Source organism: Dama dama, chromosome 12 (assembly GCF_033118175.1).
Source record: "Dama dama isolate Ldn47 chromosome 12, ASM3311817v1, whole genome shotgun sequence".
In the NCBI taxonomy this organism is placed as follows: Eukaryota; Metazoa; Chordata; class Mammalia; order Artiodactyla; family Cervidae; genus Dama; species Dama dama.
Genome location: NC_083692.1, coordinates 23,673,880 through 23,694,313, shown reverse-complemented (window position 1 = coordinate 23,694,313; position 20,434 = coordinate 23,673,880). Strand labels below are relative to the sequence as shown.

Genomic DNA, 20,434 nt, shown 5'->3' with positions numbered 1-20,434 from the left:
CCCCATTAATAGATAATAGATATACACCCCATATAATAATATGGTGCTCTCAGCACCATACTCAATTCTTTTACAGTGTGAGGAAGTCTTCCACTGTCAGATATAGATTCCATGCTTCCCTTGCCTCAATATCATATATTCTCCTTTTTTTGCTATACTGGTTCTGTTGGTACTCTGCCCCATGCCCCCTCATTTATTTTGTGTCCACATACTCAGCACTATACTAGCACTTTATATTTTTTTTATCTCATTTATTCCTCATTACAAGTCACATACTATATAGAGGAAACAGACTCAGAAAGTAGATGTGATTTTTCTAGGGTCATACAGTCATCAATAGCAGAACAAAGATTTGAAGCCAAGCATAACTCCAAAACTCGCCTCTTTTTCAGCTTGACTGCATTATATTTTTCATGGGCTACCTTCAAAATTCATTCAAAATTCATATTTGTGTAGAGTGTGGTATCTTCATTAGGCTCCTTAATTTTGAAAGAGAACATTAATAATCCTTTCCTCTGCTCCCACTGTTGCTAAAAGAGGTGGACACCTTTAAGTTGCATCATAGAGAATCTATATTCAGGTTCCCTTTACAAATTAGAATTTTGAACTCTCTACTATTCTAGTTGGTCAAAAATCTGCTTGTAGAAGATTGGCCTTCAATGATTGATGTTGTCATGAAATTCACTCTTCCATAAGGAATGGAGTTTTTGAAGAGGCCCTGACTACATCACACCCAATCATCTTTAAGATGACCTGGAGATGAAATTCCTCAAGCCTCTGGGTCAGGAAACACTGCTTGATTTTCTTTAAAAAAATCAAATCTTAAAAAAAAAAATCTTGTGGCTATTACGAATTATATTTGATTATATTTTCTTCTTTGAGTACCTTAGAGCCAAATTTGCACATAATTTCTAATAGCTGTGGAGAAATAAACAATGTGCATTTGTGTGCTAATCTTACTCTTAGCATTATTACACCTAGCATTATTTCTCTGTGTTCCTCTTTGATCTTATGTTTCTTTTTCTTTGTGGCCCCATGGACTGTAGCCCACCAGGCTCCTCTGTCCATGGAATTCTCCAGGCAAGAATACTGGAGTGGGTAGCCATTTCCTTCTCCAGGGGATCTTCTGACCCAGGGATCGAACCCGGGTCTCCTTCATTGCAGGCAGAATCTTTACCATCTGAGACACTAGGGAAGTCCTTATTTATTTGTATTACGTGTATTTTCATTTGTTGTTGTTGTTTAGTTATAAAGTCGTGTCTGACTCTGTGACCCCGTGAGCTTCAGCATGCCAGGCTTCCCTGTCCTTGACTATCTCCTGGAGTTTGCCCAAACTCATATCATTGAGTTGATGATGCCATCCAAGCATCTCATCCTCTATCATCGTCTTCTCCTCCTGCCTTCAATCTTTCCCAGCATCTGGGTCTTTTCCAATAAGTTGGCTCTTTGCATCAGGTGGCCAAAGTATTGGAGCTTCTGCTTCAGCATCAGTCCTTCCAACGAATATTCAGTGTTAATTTCCTTGCTGATCTCCTTGCTGTCCACGGGATAGTTTATTTTCATAAATTGTCACAAGTCATTTCACTGTGTGGAATATAAATATACAATATCATGTGTAAATTTTCCTGATTTGACAGTTCAGTCACATTCCTACTAGGAAATGTCATGTGCTCATCTTTCATGTTTGTTTCTTCCATCTTTCATCTCCTAATTTTCCATTGTTTATTAGGGATTCCTCCCTTGATTAACAGATTAATAGAATTTCAGTGGTGTTTCTCATTGTTGAGTGTCTACACAAGGAGTTATTTTTTTTAGAAAAATTAATCTTGTAATTTGTATTTCTCTAAGTCCATGTTTTTAGTAAAAGTATAATTTTTTATGGAAAAAATAAATTTAACTAATTTGATTTTGTTTTCATCTGAGGATAGGAATAGGGAAGTTTGGAATCTCAGAGCAGTGCCATTATATAAGGTTTGGAGAGTTTATATAGAATGAAATGATTTTTCAACTTATTATAATGAAGGCAATGAATTTTCTGTCTATTGCTTACTGGACATCTCTAATTGGATGTTCAGCTGCTATTTCAGATTGTCTGGAACTTCACATCTAATTCCCCTCCCCAATGAAGTTACCTCCACCATTTCTGCCTTACCATTCCTCATTGCATTTCCTAATTTGGTGACTGGTATCACTTTGTACCTCGTCACCCAAATCATGTATGTGGCAGTCATATTAGACTCCTCTAAGCAGTCACTCAGCTTCCCTGGTGGCTCAGTGGTAAAGAATCTGCCTGCCAATGCAGAAGACACAGGAGACCTGGGTTCGATCCCTGGGTTGGGAAGATCCCCTGGAGAAGGAAATGGCAATCCACTCCAGTACTTTTGCCTGGGAAATCCCATGGGCAGAGGAGGCTGGTGGCCTACAGTCCATGGGGTTACAAAAAGTCTGACACAACTTAGTGACTAAATAATAACAGTCAGTCACTCAGTTCTTTATATTTACTTATTTCACAGCTTTTAAGCTGGCCCTTTTCCAGTCTCATTGCTTTTTACTGATTCCAGTGCCTTGCCCAGAGCCTTTCCTAGGCAGGCACTCCAAATTGTTGGTTGAAAAAATGAAGAAATGGCTGAATGGATGCAGGAAGGAATTGTCTTCATTTCATTTCTCCACTCTGGACTACTGCAAGATCCTATCTTTGTGCCTCTATCCTGGCCCCTCCTCATGTCCTCAGAGTGATAACCCTAAAATGCAAATCAGATCCTGTCACTCTTCTGTTTAAAACCTCCAACCACTTCTTTAGCTTCCAGGATTAGGTTTAGTTTAGGATCAGAGCCGTACATGCTAAGTCCCCCGTGTCTTTATCATTTACCTCCTGCATTTCTCTCTACTGGTAGCTTTATCATGTGGCTGCATGTTCCACCTCCTTCCACATGCTCCTTCATTCTGAAGAATCTAAGTGTAGCTTCACTGGAGAACTTGACTGACTCTGCCAAGTCTGAGTTAAATGCTTTTTCTCATTGCCCTCATATTCCTTTATTCACAGCACATGGCTCATCTCACATTAAACTGTTATCATGACTTCCTTATCTAGGGGCCTTTAAGTGTTTTTTTTTTTTTTTTTCTGTTTTAATTTGGCTGCATTGGGTCTTGGTTGTGGCAGTTAGGATATTTGATCTTCGTTGCAGTATATGGGATCTAGTTCCCTGACCAGGGTCGAACTCAGGCCTTCTGCATTGGGAGCAGGGAGTCTTAGCCACTGAACCACTAGGGAAGTCCCTAGGGGCCTTTTTTTAACCTGGGTTCTTTACTCCTCGACAGTATCCAACATGTAGCGAATAACCAGTAATTGAGTGAGTGACTGACTGAATATGAAATAGAAAAAATCTGTAGGCTATAATCCAATCTCTTTATTCAGTAACTATTTATTGAGTACTTACTAAGTTTCAGATGTTGGTTGAGAGGCTGGGATTACTGCAGTGAACAGTTACTACACAGACAATTATAAAATTAGCAAATAGATGTATAGTGTTGGGTAGTGTTAAGTGCTATAAGGAAAATGAAGAAGGAAGGACACAGAAATTCTAGAGTGTACAGTCAAGTAAGACATGTTTGGAGAGGAAACCTTTGAGCAGAGACCTGAATGTGGCTACGGTGGTGGTGTGGGAGATGGGGGGTTCTGGGCAAAGATAATAACTTTCCTGAGCACTTATCATGTTCCAGGCCCTACTCTGGGGGCCCTGGGGAAAGCAATGAACAACACTCGTAAACATCAGCACTGTTTATTATTTAATGGTGAAGTCTATTCTTTTTCAATATTACATATCATACCATTCTTTAATTGCTTGATTTTCTGAAATTGAAAAATTCTACTATGGGGAAGTCCCTTTTTCCTCCCTAACTGCTTTTCATTTTTCTTCAGCAGAAGAACCTCTAGATTTTTACTACCTAGGGAGTCCTAACAGTAGGATACTGATTCAGGGGACAGACCCTCAATCTAGCCATATTTAATTATGGTGTTCAGGAATGTGTGAAAGTGTCTTAAGCTTTTATGTCTTTGAGTTGACACAAATTGTGGATGTACATACAATTCCCTTTCCATGACTAGATATAAATACCCCCATTTCCTTTTTCTAGACTCCCAATCTAGCCTACAATCCTGGGTAAAACATTTTTAGATCCTTTTGAGTCACTAAAACAAGAAATCACAATTTTTAAAAAAAAGTGGAGTATAGGTAATTTACAATATGATGTTAGTTTCAGATGTACAACATAGTGCTTAATTATTTTTATAGACTGTACTCTTTTACAGTTATTACAAAATAATGATGGTTCAGCAGGTAAAGAATCTGCCTGCAGGGCAGGAGACACCAGAGGTACAAGTTTGATCCCTGGGTTGAGAAGATCCCCTGGAGGAGGAAATGGCAATTTCCCATTCTAGTATTCTTGCCTGAAAAAAATCCCATGGACAGAGGAGCCTGGTGGGCTACAGTCCAAAGGGTCGCAAAGAGTCAGACACAACTGAGCGACTCAGCACACACACACACGAGTCTGTTTCCTTGAGCTGTACTCTATCTCCTGTTGCTTATCTGTTTTACACATAGTAGTTCTTTAATACCCCTATCTCGCCCATCCGTACTTCTCTCTCCTCACTGGAAAACACCAGCTTGTTCTCTGTATGTCAGAAATCATAGTTGTGGATGCCATTCCTTACCTTGTCACTTGCCTACTTCGTAAGTTAAATCTGCTCTGTGGCAGTTTCCCATTGGTAAGCAGGGCACCCTTCCAGTTAAGTTGTAAACAATCTCTCTTTAAATAAGCCCCCATGCCCTTGAAGAATAGGAGCTGTAGAAGTGGAGCGTCCAAATAGGAAAAAAGAAAGAACATTCCTAAGAAAACTGTGTAAATTTGCAGATTCGTTGTCCCCTGGTTGCAGCTGACAGGTGGAGCGACAACCCAACCAAATAACACTAGGGCCATTGTGATAGGAGGGAACTTAATATTGTTATTGTTCCGCTTGGATGAAGTTTGTGTGAGGCCATGCCAGCTCTTGTATTGAGAACACCCAGTCGAGCGGAAGAGTCTTTGGTTTCTGCGTTTAGAGCTGCCCAACAACTGAGGAAAACCGATTAAATCTGGAAGGTGGCAGCTCACTCGACAGGCTTCTCCGGGCACCCTTGAGGAGAATCAAAGATAAATAAATACCACGTTTTATGAGAGGAGTGTGGGGTGAGAGGGGGTGCCTGGACAGGAGCTAAAATTTCAAAGGGTGGGAGACGTTCTCACTGACTTTCTTCCTGATCACACTCTTGTCTTATGACCTCGTTCATGCTCGGATTAGAGCCAGTCTTGTAAACATGTGTGAGTTTGATGGGGAAGAAAGGAGATAAAAGTGTATTTCCAGCGACCTCAACGGTAGAGGCAAAATGTTCAAATACAAATTTCTTTTAAAAATGGCATATTGGGTGCTTGTTTGCCTGTGGAATGTGTAAAAATTCCGGCCTGTTATGCAGAGATTTATTTTTGAAAGTCTGTAATTTTTTTCAGGGAAAGTTTATGGACTTTCAATATGGCCCATGTTCCAAGTTCAGTAAATTACCTCAAGGCCAGGTGGCACTCTGATTCTGTTTCCTGGGTTTGGGCCTTGGTCCCTCATCCTTCCATTGTGCCCTACTTTTTTTTTGAAAATCTTAATGAATAATTTTTCACTTGAGTTTGACCTACCTCAGAGGGCTATGAATATTTAATTGGCTAAAAATAATTCATTATTTTCATAGACCTATAGAGCTTTAGAGATCATTTGGCCCACCCCTCCCATTTTGTAAAGAGAAACAGAAGTCCAGAGAAGTCAGGTGGCTTGCCTAGGGAAAGTCAGATGGCAAGTATAGACTCAAGGACTTTACCCAGATTCTGACACACCCAGTACTTTTTTACCCCACTATGTCTTTTGAGCTGCTTAGGGTTCAATATTACAGACAGTGGAAAGAACTATAGCAGTTTACTTTATTGATTTATAAAAAATAATTAATGAAATAATTACAGGAATTTTCATATAATTCAGAACCTCGTATTCAGTCTCTTTTTTCCTTCAAACCTTTTCTGAGAGCAACTGCGAGAAATAGATATCCACATTGAGTTTTAATTTGTTGTGTTTTCCTTTCTGCTGTGGTGGATATGGTAATTAAAAAAATTAAATGAAGTAGCACAAAGTTAAGCAAATAGCAGGTGAAGAACAAAACCAAAGGTGTTAATTACTATTAAGTGCCAATAACTGAGATTCTCAACTATGACTCCTGTGAATATAGTTTGAATTGCTGTGACTATTGTTAAAACATTTTATGTTTCCACAACTTATAATACTTTCTCATTCTCATTCTTTTTTCCCAGTGTGCAAAGTTGACTTAAAATACTAGTACAGATTGAGGAAGGATAGCTTTTTAAGATTTTCTAGGAAGATAGGGGTCCTTGCCTGAACTAGAATAAAGGAGAAAAAAATCTATTATTGACTACTTCTGACAGACCACTTCAGAGAACAAGTTTTTAAAAAATTAATTAAAAAAGGCATTAGTATCAAATAATCCCTCAAAAGAAAAGTGCTTTACAGATGAAAAATACTCCTGTAAAAATGTAGGGAATTTTGCAGGTTCAGTATCTTTTGTTCCCTCTGAGAAGTGATAGTTGGTGCTCGCCTTGGCAGCACATATACTAAAATTGGAACGATACAGAGAAGATTAGCATGGCCCCTGTGCAAGGATGACACGCAAATTCGTGAAGCGTTCCATATTTTTCCAGCTAAAAAAAATTAAAAAAAAAGAAGTGATAGTTGGCATTTGTTAGTATTAGTTATCAGTGCTACTAGTTCCCAGTATTAGCTGTGACTTGCCTGGTCTGTCCTCCTTCTGTCTTTGTTTTAGAGAATAGAACTCATGCAGTCACAGTTTTCAGAAGGGCTGAGAGGTAACCTCCTTCAGTATGACAATAGTGCTGTTTATGTTGGAGACAAATCCCAGAAACTCATGGTAACGACATACACAGAGTAAGAGAGTATATCCGGGAGATTTTTATTTGGCATTTTTACTGCTAACAATCTACAGAAGTTTTAGTATTTAGTGCCAGGTCAGGCTTAAGGGGCAGTTTCTATTTCTGTGTGATTTTGAAAGGTACAAAAAATCAGCAAAAGGATTATATAATAGATAATAGACAATGAAGATTCTGGCTTCTATAGAAACTTACAAAGATATGGGGGAAGGCAAACAGCTGCTTCTATTTTGTTGTTGTTGTTTTAATTAAAGGAGCTCAAGAAGCTCGGTGTATTTTTTGCTTCTTTGAGCAAGGCCTTTGTTTGCAGAAGTCTTGGAAACCCACCCCCTTCCCCAGACCTATATATACTTTTGTGACAGATTAAAAAGACAGGTAAACTGAGAAACAAAGAATTTAGAAGATAGGCATTGGGTCACATGGTGTGACCAACACAAAGTCTGAGTCTTAAAACTTAGTTATCTAATCTCCCCTCTCCATTGCATACTCTACTAGCAGTCATTCAGTAAAGTACCTTTCAACACTGTAGAGTCTTGCTATAAACACAGTGGCTTTGGAACAAGGTTATCTCTAGACTGTTGACATCATGTCTCTGCTCACATACCAATTGGGTGAATATTGGCCCACATGATTCTTTTAAGTGGATTACAAGGAATCCATGATAGATTTCCTTCACTTCTGATGAAACCAGGAACTTTGCCTCTCCAGTGTCTTAGTGAGATACCGTTATTTGTGTATTACTCAGGGTGCAGGTAAGGGCTGTTAGCTCTCTGAATTCTTAGGCATTCAACTGTGAAAATCAAATCAGTCATTTTACTGACTTGTGCAGAAGTTAGCTACATTTGTAATAAGGTCTAGTAGGAAATAGTAATATCTTTAAAATTATGCAAGTAACAAAATAGCAGAGCTTCCTAGTCCTTAGAGTTACGCATAGCTCTGGCAGTTAACTAACTTTGGACAAGTTACCTAATTAACTGAGTTTGTTTCCTGAACTCTAAAACAGAGATAAATGCTCTTCAGGTAAATGCTCTTCTAAGTTGCTTCAAGCTCTTAAGTTCTCTAATTACTGTGTTATAGTCATACACTGATAATGAAAAAAAAATTAGCCATGTGCATAATTATATTTTGCAGTAAAGAAGATGGTTTATATTTGTTAATGGTAGACTTGAAATTTCTTTTGTGTGTGTATGGTTGGTTATACTTGGCCAGTGAATGCAAAATTTCAGGTTGTTAATAAGAAACAGTTAACGGTTTCTTCTAAGGAACATGGCTATGGGTTTGTGGGTAAGAGAGGAAGAATTTTTTATTCATTTTATACTTCTGTTTGCTTTTTTTTTTTTACCATGCATGGTTTAAGTTGTTTTAATTTGGCCTTATTATTTTTCAAAGAGCAAACGGGAGACTTTAGAATCTTTAGTGAATGTATACTAGAATGATAGTATCTGGAACTTAATTTCTGATTCCAAATAATTTATTTAACTTGAAAGTATTATTTGAAATTATAAGTAAATTTTTTGCTTTTATTAAAGGTCTTTTAAATCCTATCAATGAGAGCAACTACTTTTGTTTGATGAAACAAGCAGCCCTTTAAAAGCATAGAAGCAGAGTTTAACAATATTAATGATAGTATTATATAGCTTCTACTTGTTGATCCTCTGAAGATCTTTATTCTTTATCCTTTCTGTAACAGTTTCTGGAATTATCTTCCTTTGATTTGCAGCTATGCAAATGAAATAGAGGTGGGAAAAAACTGTTTTTCAAATCAATTAGTAAAGATGAATGCCAAGCTTCGAGTGTCTCACAGTCATATTGCCATGTTTTAAATGCAAAACAGTAGCTCTTTCTTAATCTTCTTAGAAGATAAAACTACACTACTACAATATTGTAAAGTAATTAGCCTCCAACTAATAAAAATAAATGGAAAAAAAAAAAGAAAAAAAAAACTACGGGAAATGAAAAAGTCTGTTCAAACATTAGAAGCCATTTTTAGAGGCTGCATATGGCAACTGGACTTGAATTTTGGTTTGAACATTGGTTTTTGTTCTCTTTTCCTATTTTTACAGATACTTCTATGAAGTTTTGAGAAACCATAAGAACCGAGAAACTAGGGGTTTCTAGTCTGGCATGTATATGGGGTTCCTTTTCTTTTTATCTTTTCTACTTTTTGTTTTTTTGAAAAAATGAACTTTACAGAAAATAAGAGCCTAAGGAACATTTCATTCTATTTTTGAAAAATTGGAGTACCTTCTTAGCACTGTTAATTCATTTATATTATTATAATCAATATAATATAGACATTGTGGGGTTTTTATTTTCAATTGTTCTATCAAACCTTGAACATTTCCCCCTATCTGGATCAATGTTTTCTAGCCTTACCCAGATTCAATAGGAGCAAGTACAGTGGTCCCTTAATATCTGAGGGAGATTGGTTGCAGGACCCCCATGCCTGCTCAGTAACTCAGTTGTATCTGACTCTTTGGGACCCCACAGACTGTAGCACACAGGCTTCTCTGTCTGTGGCATTCTCCAGTCAAGAATACTGGAAGGAGTTTTCATTTCCTACTCCAGGGGATCTTCCCGATCCAGTGATCGAACTTGAGTTTCTCGTGGTTTTGCATTGACAGGAGGACTGGATACAGAAATCCAAGGATAATCAAGTCCCTCATATAACATGGCATAATACTTGCATATAACCTTTGCACATCAGCCCATATACTTTTAATCATCACCAGATTGCTTATAATACCTAATACAATGTAAATGCTATTATATAGTTGAAAATACAATATAAACACTATGTGAATTGTTGCCAGTTCTTGACAAATTCAAATTTTGCTTTTTGGAACTTTTTGGACTGTTTCGAATATTTTTGATGGCCAATCAGTTAAATCCAAGGATGCGAAACTTCTGATACCAAATTTACTTATGTGGAGAACCTGTCTTATTTGATTCCAGTCTGCATTCTGCTGCATTCTACTGCCTCACGATAATCAGTACTATTTCCTTCATTAAAGATGTTTATAAACATTTAGCACTGGTTTGAACATGCTTGATTATGGACATAGTTATTTCTTTTTAACCTTGGTGCTTCAAGACTAGAAGAGACACTCAAACCTAATACTTTAAGCATCAAAAAGGGTACAACACTTAGAAATAAATTTTACCAAAAAAAATAGAAGATTTTTACATTGAAAACTACAAAACATTGCTGAAGGAAATTAAAGCAGCCTAAACAGTGGAAAGATATCTCATGTTTATGGATTAGAAGACTCAGTATTAAGATGAAAATATTCCCCAAGCTGATCTACAAATTCAGTACAATCTCTATCACCACTTCAACTGATCCTAAATTCATTTTGCCTCAGAATAGCCAAAATAATTTTAAAAAGAAAAACAGAGTTGGCGGACTCAACGTTTCCAACTTCAGATTTAACTGCAAAGCTACAGTAATCCAGATAATGTGAAGCTGGCATAGGGTAGAAAAACAGATCAATGGATTAGAATTAAGAGTTCAGAAAATAGATTAGTGGTTGCTAGGGAAGAAAAAAGAAAGAAAAAATGGGTACCAACTACTAATGAATTTTTTTGGGGGTAATGAAAATGTTTTGGGCTTATATTTTGCTGATGGTGAAATACTCTCTGACTATACTAAAAAACACTGATTTGTAAAAGAGTAAATTTTATAGTGTGTGAGTTATTTCTCAATGAAACTGTTACATGTATCTGGTTTTGGGAGTTTGGATTAAATTTGGATTATCTGTTTGTATCTGGTTATTTCAGTCTGAGTACAGTGTAATGTAGACTTTTATTACCATGAGGATCTTTAATCTTCTTTGTCTGTCTGTCTGTCGCCTTACTTTACACTGGCTAGCCTTATTAGGTATAGGCAAAAACTGATACAATATGATGCCGTTTTATTTATACTTGATTCCTTTTTAAAAAACCTTAATGTTATATTAATTTTCAAACCAAAAGTGGCGTATTGTTGTAATTATATAACTTGGATTATGTGTTTATTTTCAGGAGCATAGATTTGATTTAGAAATTGCTTTTCCTTCATTCTTCCTTATTCATTGCACTTGATGGCCACCTACTTTAAATGCTCCCTGGCCAGAGCACATGAGTCTTGGTGGGTCAGTGTAGAAGTGATTCATGATTTGATAAAATGCAGGCAGGTGGAATATGACTTTTATAATGTGGCTGTGAGCCCAGCTTATGGTATGGATTTGTACGCGTCTCTTTTGTAAACAGGGAGTTGAAGTAGGTTTTATTTCTTGAATGTTCTAGCATAGTGCTGGTGAGAAGTGTGAGTGTCCTACCCAGAGCATTCTATAACAGGAAGCAAAGTTTGCTGAGAGAAATAGGGAGCTTGGTAGAAAGAGAAGATAAAAATCTTTGCTGGGGGACAGTTCTTTTCCATTGATATTCCCAATGCATTTCCCCAGGGTGTGCGCTGGAGGATCCTGTGCTGTAGTTGGTAGATAATATTTCCTCTTATGTAGGGTGACTGGATAAAGAAACCAGTTATTTGGGGCCTGGAGTATAGACAGCAAGGAGCCATGGTTCTGAATGTGGTGTCTGGCCCAGGCATACTTGCTGGTGATGGTAATATAAGCTGGGTGGGGAAAGAGTGGGCAGCAGTATTTGATAACACAAGCCCTGGCATCACCAATTTTATTTCTGGTCTTCCCTTTTAATATAGATTATGTTTTAGCCTCTTGTCAAATTGCATTCTGAGTATCCCTGTAACTGTTGCCTGCCTTCCAATGTCATTGACAAAGGTGAAGAGAATTCTGTAAATGCAGTTGCCAGCCACATTTGAATTGTTAATTTTAATCAACTCATTCATACACTGGTCCTGCCCACCAGCAACTTGCCCTTTATGCTTTTTAGTCTTTCTGCCCAATTCAAATGACAGCAACCTCCAAATTCAGCACTCTTAATCCCTAACCTTATAGTTGTTACTTTCAGTGGTACCATGGGCAGTTGGCTTGTTTGTTCACTCGAATTTCTGGAGAAATAGCATGGTTTCATGCCAGAAATGGACTTCCCTAGTGGCTCAGATGATAAAGAATCTGGCTGCAATGCAGGATACCCAGGTTTGATCCCTGGGTTGGGAAGATCCCCCGGAGAAGGGAATGGCAACTCATTCCAGTATTCTTGTCTGGAAAATCCCATGGACAGACCATGGGGTCACAAAGAGTCAGACACAACTGAACGACTAACACTTTCACTCTTTCATGCCAGAAATGCATTTTAATTATTACACCATCTTGGAATTAAGTGGAATCTTGAGATAACATCCACTCTCTTCTACCTAGTGGAATGCTTTAACTAAAACTATCCTAAGAAATAAACAATCCTAATTTAAAGAAAACCTTAATTTTAAAAGAGATAACTCATTCTAAGGTTTATGGGTTTCTACAGTCAGGGAAATTGTGTTTTAATTTTTTTTTAATTGATTTCCTTAAGCAAAGTTAATTCAGTTTTCTCACTTATTTTTCCTTATTATCATATCAGGTAGATTTTTTAAAATATATTCACTCTCAATCTGAAGCATGTCATTTTTCTCTACTTTAACACTAAACATTTCTTTCCAAAACAGGGTGGGAAAGTCTCTTGGACAAGTAGCTTCCTAGTCACCCTTGAGTTGTATCTCCCTTGAGTTCACATTATGCTTGAATTGAACATAGATGTTTGGCTTTACTACCCAGAGATATGCTGACATTTAAGTATTATTAATAGTTTGAAGTCTCTGAAGTCCAAATTCTATTGAAGTTCATAACTAGACATATGCCATTTCCGAGAACCATTGCATTCAGGAGCTACTGAGAAATCAGGGCAAGTTTAGTGTGTCTTCTGTGAAAGGTGGAAGTTTAAGGTGGGAGAACTGTGCGCAAGGGGGCAGCAGGCCTATTCTTCGAGGTTTCCTGTTGTATTCAAGATGCTGACGGGTTAGGAACTCAAGAGAATTCGTGCCATGGACACAAGGGGGCTGGATAGAAGTGGAGGATGAAGACATTCTTAACTATGCTGAAAAAAATGAGGAACTATTCACAGTATCCTGTAATCCCCTCTTCTTTCCATTATTACTTTGGTAAGTGGACAAAACTGAATCTCCTTTCTCACCTCTGCCTCAACGTTGCTAACCTGCATTGGATGGAAGGGAATAAGGGAAAGAGCAGAGCTGCATTACTTACTTTAATTTCTTTTTTTAGGACTTTGGATGCTGAAGTCTTAATGATGGTCAGTTTAGGTTTTCATAAGTAAAAGTAGGACTAATAATTATTACCATTTATTGAATATAGGAATTGTGCTAAGCACTTTAACTATATTATTGCTTTATTTATTTAATCTATACAGCTCTGTAATATAAGCATTTCTCTATAAGTTAATGAATGTAAAGCACTTAGAATAGTGCCTGAAATATAGCAAGAACTCAATAAAATGTTATTGTCAGTACCCATTTTGAAGATAAGAGAATTATCTTAGAATAGCATTGGCAGAATTTGAATCCATGGCTGTTAAACTCTGAAGTTCATGCTTTAAACTATTATGCAATATTGTGTCCCTTTCCTTCAATAACTAAACTTCCTTTACAAAAGTATTTCCTGATCTTCTCTGTGATATCCATTCTAGGATAATACTTATTTTTTAAATTCTACATTCCTACCTGTTCCAGTTTGTGAGTCCTAAATCCCTTTTTTCTCCCCACTGCACTTATCCCTGGGGAAGTTCATTCTTCAAATTATCAAGGTTTGGGCCAGATTTGTTTAGTGAGAATGTAGAATTCTTCTTACAAGATTTTAAAAGAACAAGTAAGATAATTACATGAAAGGATCTGTTTAGGCTCTTTTGCATTGTAGGGGGTGGACCAAATAACCTTTGGATCACTTCCACTTGTATAATTCACCATTTCGGCAGGACAGCAACATTTCAGGCCAAAGTTCAACTTTTTTTTATTATTAAATTCTTTTATCGTCACCAGGAAACTAGAGAAAATGAATTCTTCACAGTATGCTTGTGCATGCAACTTGAAACGGTTTGCACACTAAATGAAATTAAATGAAAGACAGCTGTTTGGGAAAGAGCTGTCAGAAACTGATTGGGTTCTATTAAGGAAGAATAGAGGCTAGGAATAAGTTTTCAGAAACAGGATATCAGTGGTTTAAAAAGCAAGCAAATTTACATACACAAAAGCTCTCATGTGGTTGTGCTGTTGCATGTCTTTTCAGTTCATTCATCTTAAATTATTATTTGCTCTTGGTGAGGAGGTGTCTGCTTTCAAGGCTGCTTTTCACATATCAAGTGTACGGCAGTTCTTTCTGAGAAGTAAATACAGCAGAACCCCACTACAATGCCGTTCTGAGTACTTTGGTTTTGGTTAAACTGCAAATCTAGTAATGGTCACCAAACCACTTCCTTTGCCCAGTACCTCTGTGTTCCTACCAAAATGCGAAAGGGGAAGGACCACCTAGGCTTGGTTGCCAGAGGTGCCACCAGGGTCTCCTAAAATGGCTGACAGCAAGAAGGGAGCAATTACATCCCGTCACAGACTCAAAGCAGATGGTCTCCTATGGTGATAAGAGCTATGATGTTATTAAGCCTTTGATCTGTGATTTTGCTTTGTACTTTCAAAGCATTCAAGTTGTGTTACCTGTGTGATGCTGCTCTCTGCCCTGCAAGACCTCATTGCTCATTGTTTGGGTATTTGTCCTTGTATCTTACCCTAAAACCTTGCTACTGCTTACAAGCTTCACTCTACTGTCCTCCAACCCTCCTGCTAGATGATAGCTCTTAGTGGGGTCTCTGCTGGGCCCTCACAGCAGCGGATACAGTGCTACGTGTGAAACTACCTTTAAAGGAATTAAAGTATTCCTTTAAAGGAATAAAAATATCCTCACATTACAACTCCTATATTCTTTATTACTCCTACAAAATAAGTGGGGGTAAGCACCAGTTTAGAGGCACCAGCAAAGTTAGCCATCTTTCCAAAGACATTTCCTGAAGCAGATGTCATTATTGAAAGTAAGCCATGAGCTTACCAGTGATTTTGTTGGTGAGAATATTTGCTTCTTAGTTCTGAAACTGCTTATGTTAATTCCTCTGAATGCTTTCTTCCTTCTTCTCCTGGTTAAGCTCTAGAGCAGATACCAAAAACATTGCTCTTTTTTTCTTAAACTTTTTATTTTGTATTGGCATATAACCAATTAACAAACCATGTTGTGATAGCTTCAGGAGAACAGCAAAGGGGGGACTCAGCCATACATATATGTGTATCCATTCTCCCCCAAACTCCCCTCCCATCCATGCTGCTACGTAACATTGAGCAGAGTTCCATGTGCTATACAGTAGGTCCTTGTATATAGCAGTGTGTATATGTACATCCCAAACTCCCTAAGTATCCCTTCCCTCTCATCTTTCCCCCTAGAAACCATAAGCTTGTTTTCTAGGTCTGTGAATCTGTTTCTGTTTTGTAAGTAAGTTCATTTGTACTGTTTCTTTTTACATTCCACGTATAAGGGATGTCATATGATATTTATCCTCCTCTGATTTACTTCACTCAGTTTGACACTCTCCAGGTCCATCCATATTGCTGTAAATGGTATTATTTTGTTCTTTTTAATAGCTGAGTAATATTCCATTGTATATATGTACCACATCTTTATCCATTCCTCTGTTGATGGACATTTAGGTTGCTTCCATGTCTTGGGTAGTGTAAATAGCGCTGTAATGAAATTTGGGGTGCATGCATCCTTTCAGATCATGTTTTTCTCTGGATATATGCCCAGGGGTGGGATTGCAGTGCCATGTGGTGGCTCTATTTTTAGTTTTTTAAGGAAATTCCATACTGTTCTCCATAGTGGCTGTACTAATTTACATTCCTACCAACAGAATAAGAGGGTTCCCTATCCTCTAAATCTTCTCTAGCATTTTTTTGTTTGTGGATTTTTTTTTTTTTTTTATGATAGCCATTCTGGCTTGTGTGAGGTGATATCTCATTATCATTTTGATTTGCATTCCTCTAATAATTAGCGATGTTGAGCATCATTTCATGTGTCTATTGGCCATCTATATGTCTTCTTTTGAGAAATTTTCATTTAGGTCTTCTGCCCATTTTTTAACTGGGTTATTTGTTTTGATGCTGTTAAACACCATGAGCTGTTTATAAATTTTGGAGACTAATCCCTTATCTGTCACATCATTTACAAATATTTTCTCCCAATCTATGGGTTGTCTTTTTGCTTTTATTGTTTTCTTTGCTGTGCAAAAACTTTTGAGTTTCAGTAGGTCCCATTTGTTTATTTTTGTTTTTATTTCCATTATTCTGGAAGATGGATCAAAAAATATTTTGCTGCTATTTATGTTAGAGTGTCCTGCCTATCTATTTCTCTAGGATTTTTATAATATCCAGTCTGACATTTAGGTCTTTAACCCATTTTGAGCTAACTTTTGTGTTTGGAGTTAAAGAATGATCTAATTTTATTCTTCACATGTAGCTGTCCAGTTTTCCCAGCATCATTTGTTGAAGAGACTGTCTTTCCAGCATTGTATAGTCTTACTTCCTTTGTCATTTATTAATTGACCATAGGAATATGGGCTTATTTCTGGGTTTTCATTCTGTTCCATTGATCTATAGTTCTATTTTTGTGCCAGTCCCATACTCTCTTAATGACTGTATCTTTGTAGTATAGTCTGAAGTCAGAGAGCCTGATTCCTCCAACTCCATTTTTCTATCCCAAGATTGCTTTGGCTTTTCGAGGTCTTTTGTGTTTCCATATAGATTCTTAGATTTTTGTTGTTGTTGTTATTTTTCTGTGAAAAATGTGATTGGTAATTTTATAGGGATTGCATTGAATTTATAGATTGCTTTGGTAAGTATAGTCATTATGACAATATTGATTCTTCCTTTCCATGGACATGGTATATCTTTCCATCTGTTTATATCTTCTTTGATTTCTTTCATCAGCATCGTGTAGTTTTCAGACTACAGATCTTTTGTCCATTAGGTAAGTTTATTCCTAGATATTTTATTCTTTTTGATGTGATGGTAAATGAAATTGCTTCTTGAATTTCTCTTCCTGATTTTTCAGTGTTAGTGTATAGTAATGCAACAGATTTCTATGTATTAATTTTGTAACCTGCAACTCTACCAAATTCACTGATGAATTCTAGTAGTTTTCTGGTAGCATCTTCAGGATCTTCTATGTATAGTATCATGTCATCTGCAAAGTGACAGTTTAACTTCTTTTCCAATTTGGATTTCCTTTGCTTCGTTGTTTCTTTGATTGCTATAGCTAGGACTTCCAAAATTAAGTTGAATAAAAGTGGTGAGAGTGGACATCCTTGTCTTGTTCCTGATCTTAGAGGGAATGCTTTCAGCTTTTCATCATTGAGTATGATGCCAGCTGTTGGTTTATCATATATGGGCTTTCTTATATTGAAGTATGTACCTTCTATTCCCACTTTCTGTAAAGTTTTTTTTAAAATCACATATGGTTGCTAAATTTTGTCAAAGTTTTTTCTGCATCTATTGAGATGACCATATCGTTTTTATTCTTCAATTTGTTGATGTGGTGTATTATATTGATTGATTTGCAGATATTGAAAAATCCTTGTGTTCCTGGGTTGAAGCCCAGTTGATCATGGTGTATGATCTTTTTACTGTATTGTTGGATATGAATTATTACCATTGGGTTGACCATTTTTGCTTCTATGTTCAGAAGTGATATTGGTCTGTAATGTTTGTGTGTGTGATATCTGTTGGATCATCGAAATATCTGTTGGATCATTGAAAAAGCAAGAGAGTTCCAGAAAAACATCTACTTCTGCTTTATTGACTACGCCAAAGTCTTTGACTGTGGATCACAATAAACTGTGGAAAATTCTTTAAGTGATGGGAATACCAGAACACCTCACCTACCTCCTGAGAAATCTGTATGCAGGTCAAGATACAACAGTTAGAGTTGGACATGGAGCAACAGACTGGTTCCAAATCAGGAAAGGAGTACATCAAGGCTGTATATATTGTCACCCTGCTTATTTAACTTATATGCAGAGTACATCATGAGAAATGCTGGGCTGGAGGAAGCACAAGCTGGAATCAAGATTGCTGGGAGAAATATCAATAACCTCAGATATGCAGATGACACCACACTTATGGCAGAAAGAAAAGAAGAATTAAAGAGCCTCTTAATGAAAGTGAAACAGGTGAGTGAAAAAATTGGCTTAAAGCTCAACATTCAGAAAACTAAGGTCATAGCATTGGGTCCCATCCAGTAGATGGGGAAACAATGGAAAAAGTGACAGACTTTATTATTTTGGGCTCCAAATCACTGCAAATGGTGACTGCAGCCATGAAATTAAAAGGCACTTGCTCCTTGGAAGAAAAGTTGTGACCAACCTAGACAGCATATGAAAAAGCAGAGATATTACTTTGCCAACAAAGGTCCACCTACTCAAAGCTATGGTTTTTCCAGTAGTCATGTATGGATGTGAGAGTTGGACTATAAAGAAAGCTGAGTGCTGAAGAATTGATTGAACGATTTTGTTGGGGAAGACTCCTGAGAGTCCCTTGGACAGCAAGGAGACCCAACCAGTCAATCCTAAATCCTAAAGGAAATCAGTCCTGAATATTCATTACAATGACTGATGCTAAATTTCCAATACTTTCTACTTCTTACTTTCTCTGTATCACATAAATAATTAAATCATAAGTCTTGTCTCATTGTTACCTAGTTAGGGGAAATTAATTGTTTGTATCAGTTACCTTTTATAATCTTCAACAGTTTCCCATCGAATTTATTCAGAAAACATTTCTTCAGCAACTGCTCTGTGCTAGATACTGTGCTAAGATTGATGTCAGAAAATTTGTTGAACTTTGTCTCTTGCTCTTGAGAGCTTATGGTCTGGTGAGCTGTGAGGAAAAGTGTTTTTCTGAGTGTTGATATAATAATTACTTGTTGTTATGGTTGGAAGTGAGAAATAGATTTAAGGGACTAGATCTGATAGACAGAGTGCCTGATGAACTATTGGACAAAGGTTCATGACATTTTACAGGAGACAGGGATCAAGACCATCCCCATGGAAAAAAAATGCAAAAAGGCAAAATGGTTGTCTGAGGAGGCCTTACAAATAGCTGTGAAAAGAAAAGAAGTGAAAAGCAGAAGAGAAAAGGAAAGGTATTCCCATTTGAATGCAGAGCTCCAAAGAATAGCAAGGAGAGATAAGAAAGCCTTCCTCAGTGATCAACACAAAGAAATAGAGGAAAACAATAGAATGGGAAAGACTAGAGATCTCTTCAAGAAAATTAGAGATACCAAGGCAACATTCCATGCAAAGATGGGTTCAATAAAGGACAGAAATGGTATGGACCTAACAGAAGCAGAACATTAAGAAGAGGTGACAAGAATACACAGAACAACTGTACAAAGCAGATCTTCACAACCCAGATAATCATGATGGTGTGATCACTCACCTAGAGCCAGACATCCTGGAATGTGAAGTCAAGTAGGCCTTAGTATGCATCACTACGAACAAAGCTAATGGAGGTGATGGAATTCCAGTTGAGCTACTTCAAATCCTGAAAGATTATGCTGTGAAGGTGCTGCACTCAATATGCCAGCAAATTTGGAAAACTCAGCAGTGGCCATAGGACTGGAAAAGGTCAGTTTCCATTCCAATCCCAAAGAAAGGCAATCCCAAAGAATGCTCAAACTACCACACAATTGCACTCATCTCACACACTAATAAAGTAATGCTCAAAATTCTCCAAGCCAGGCTTCAGCAATATGTGAACCGAGAACTTCCAGATGTTCAAGCTGGTTTTAGAAAAGGCAGAGGAACCAGAGATCAAATTGCCAACATCTGATGGATCATCGAAAAAGCAAGAGAGTTCCAGAGAAACATCTACTTCTGCTTTATTGACTACGCCAAAGCCTTCAACTGTGTGGATCACAATAAACTGTGGAAAATTCTGAAAGAGATAGGAATACCAGACCACCTGACCTGCCTTTTGAGAAACCTATATGCAGATCAGGAAGCAACAGTTAGAACTGGACATGGACCAACAGACTGGTTCCAAATAGAAAAAGGAGTATGTTAAGACTATATATTGTCACCCTGCTTGTTTAACTTATATGCAGAGTACATCATGAGAAATGCTGGTCTGGAAGAAGCACAAGCTGGAATCAAGATTGCCGGGAGAAATATCAATAACCTCAGATATGCAGATGACACCACCCTTATGGCAGAAAGTGAAGAGGAACTAAAAAGCCTCTTGATGAAAGTGAAGGAGGAGAGTGAAGAAGTTGGCTTAAAGCTTAACATTCAGAAAACTAAGATCATGGCATCTGGTCCCATCACTTCATGGGAAATAGATGGGGAGACAGTGGAAACA

The 20,434-nt window shown here is 37.4% G+C and overlaps 1 protein-coding gene and 1 non-coding gene across 3 annotated transcripts in view; both read left to right on the top strand.

The window, feature by feature from the left end:
- The window catches only part of RAD51B (RAD51 paralog B), a 609,692-nt gene that overhangs the window by 220,370 nt on the left and 368,888 nt on the right, over positions 1-20,434 (top strand). The window lies entirely within an intron of this gene.
- On the top strand, positions 6,679-6,785 carry LOC133067612 (U6 spliceosomal RNA). Its single transcript, XR_009695379.1, has one exon. It is a non-coding gene; the product is annotated as a U6 spliceosomal RNA (small nuclear RNA).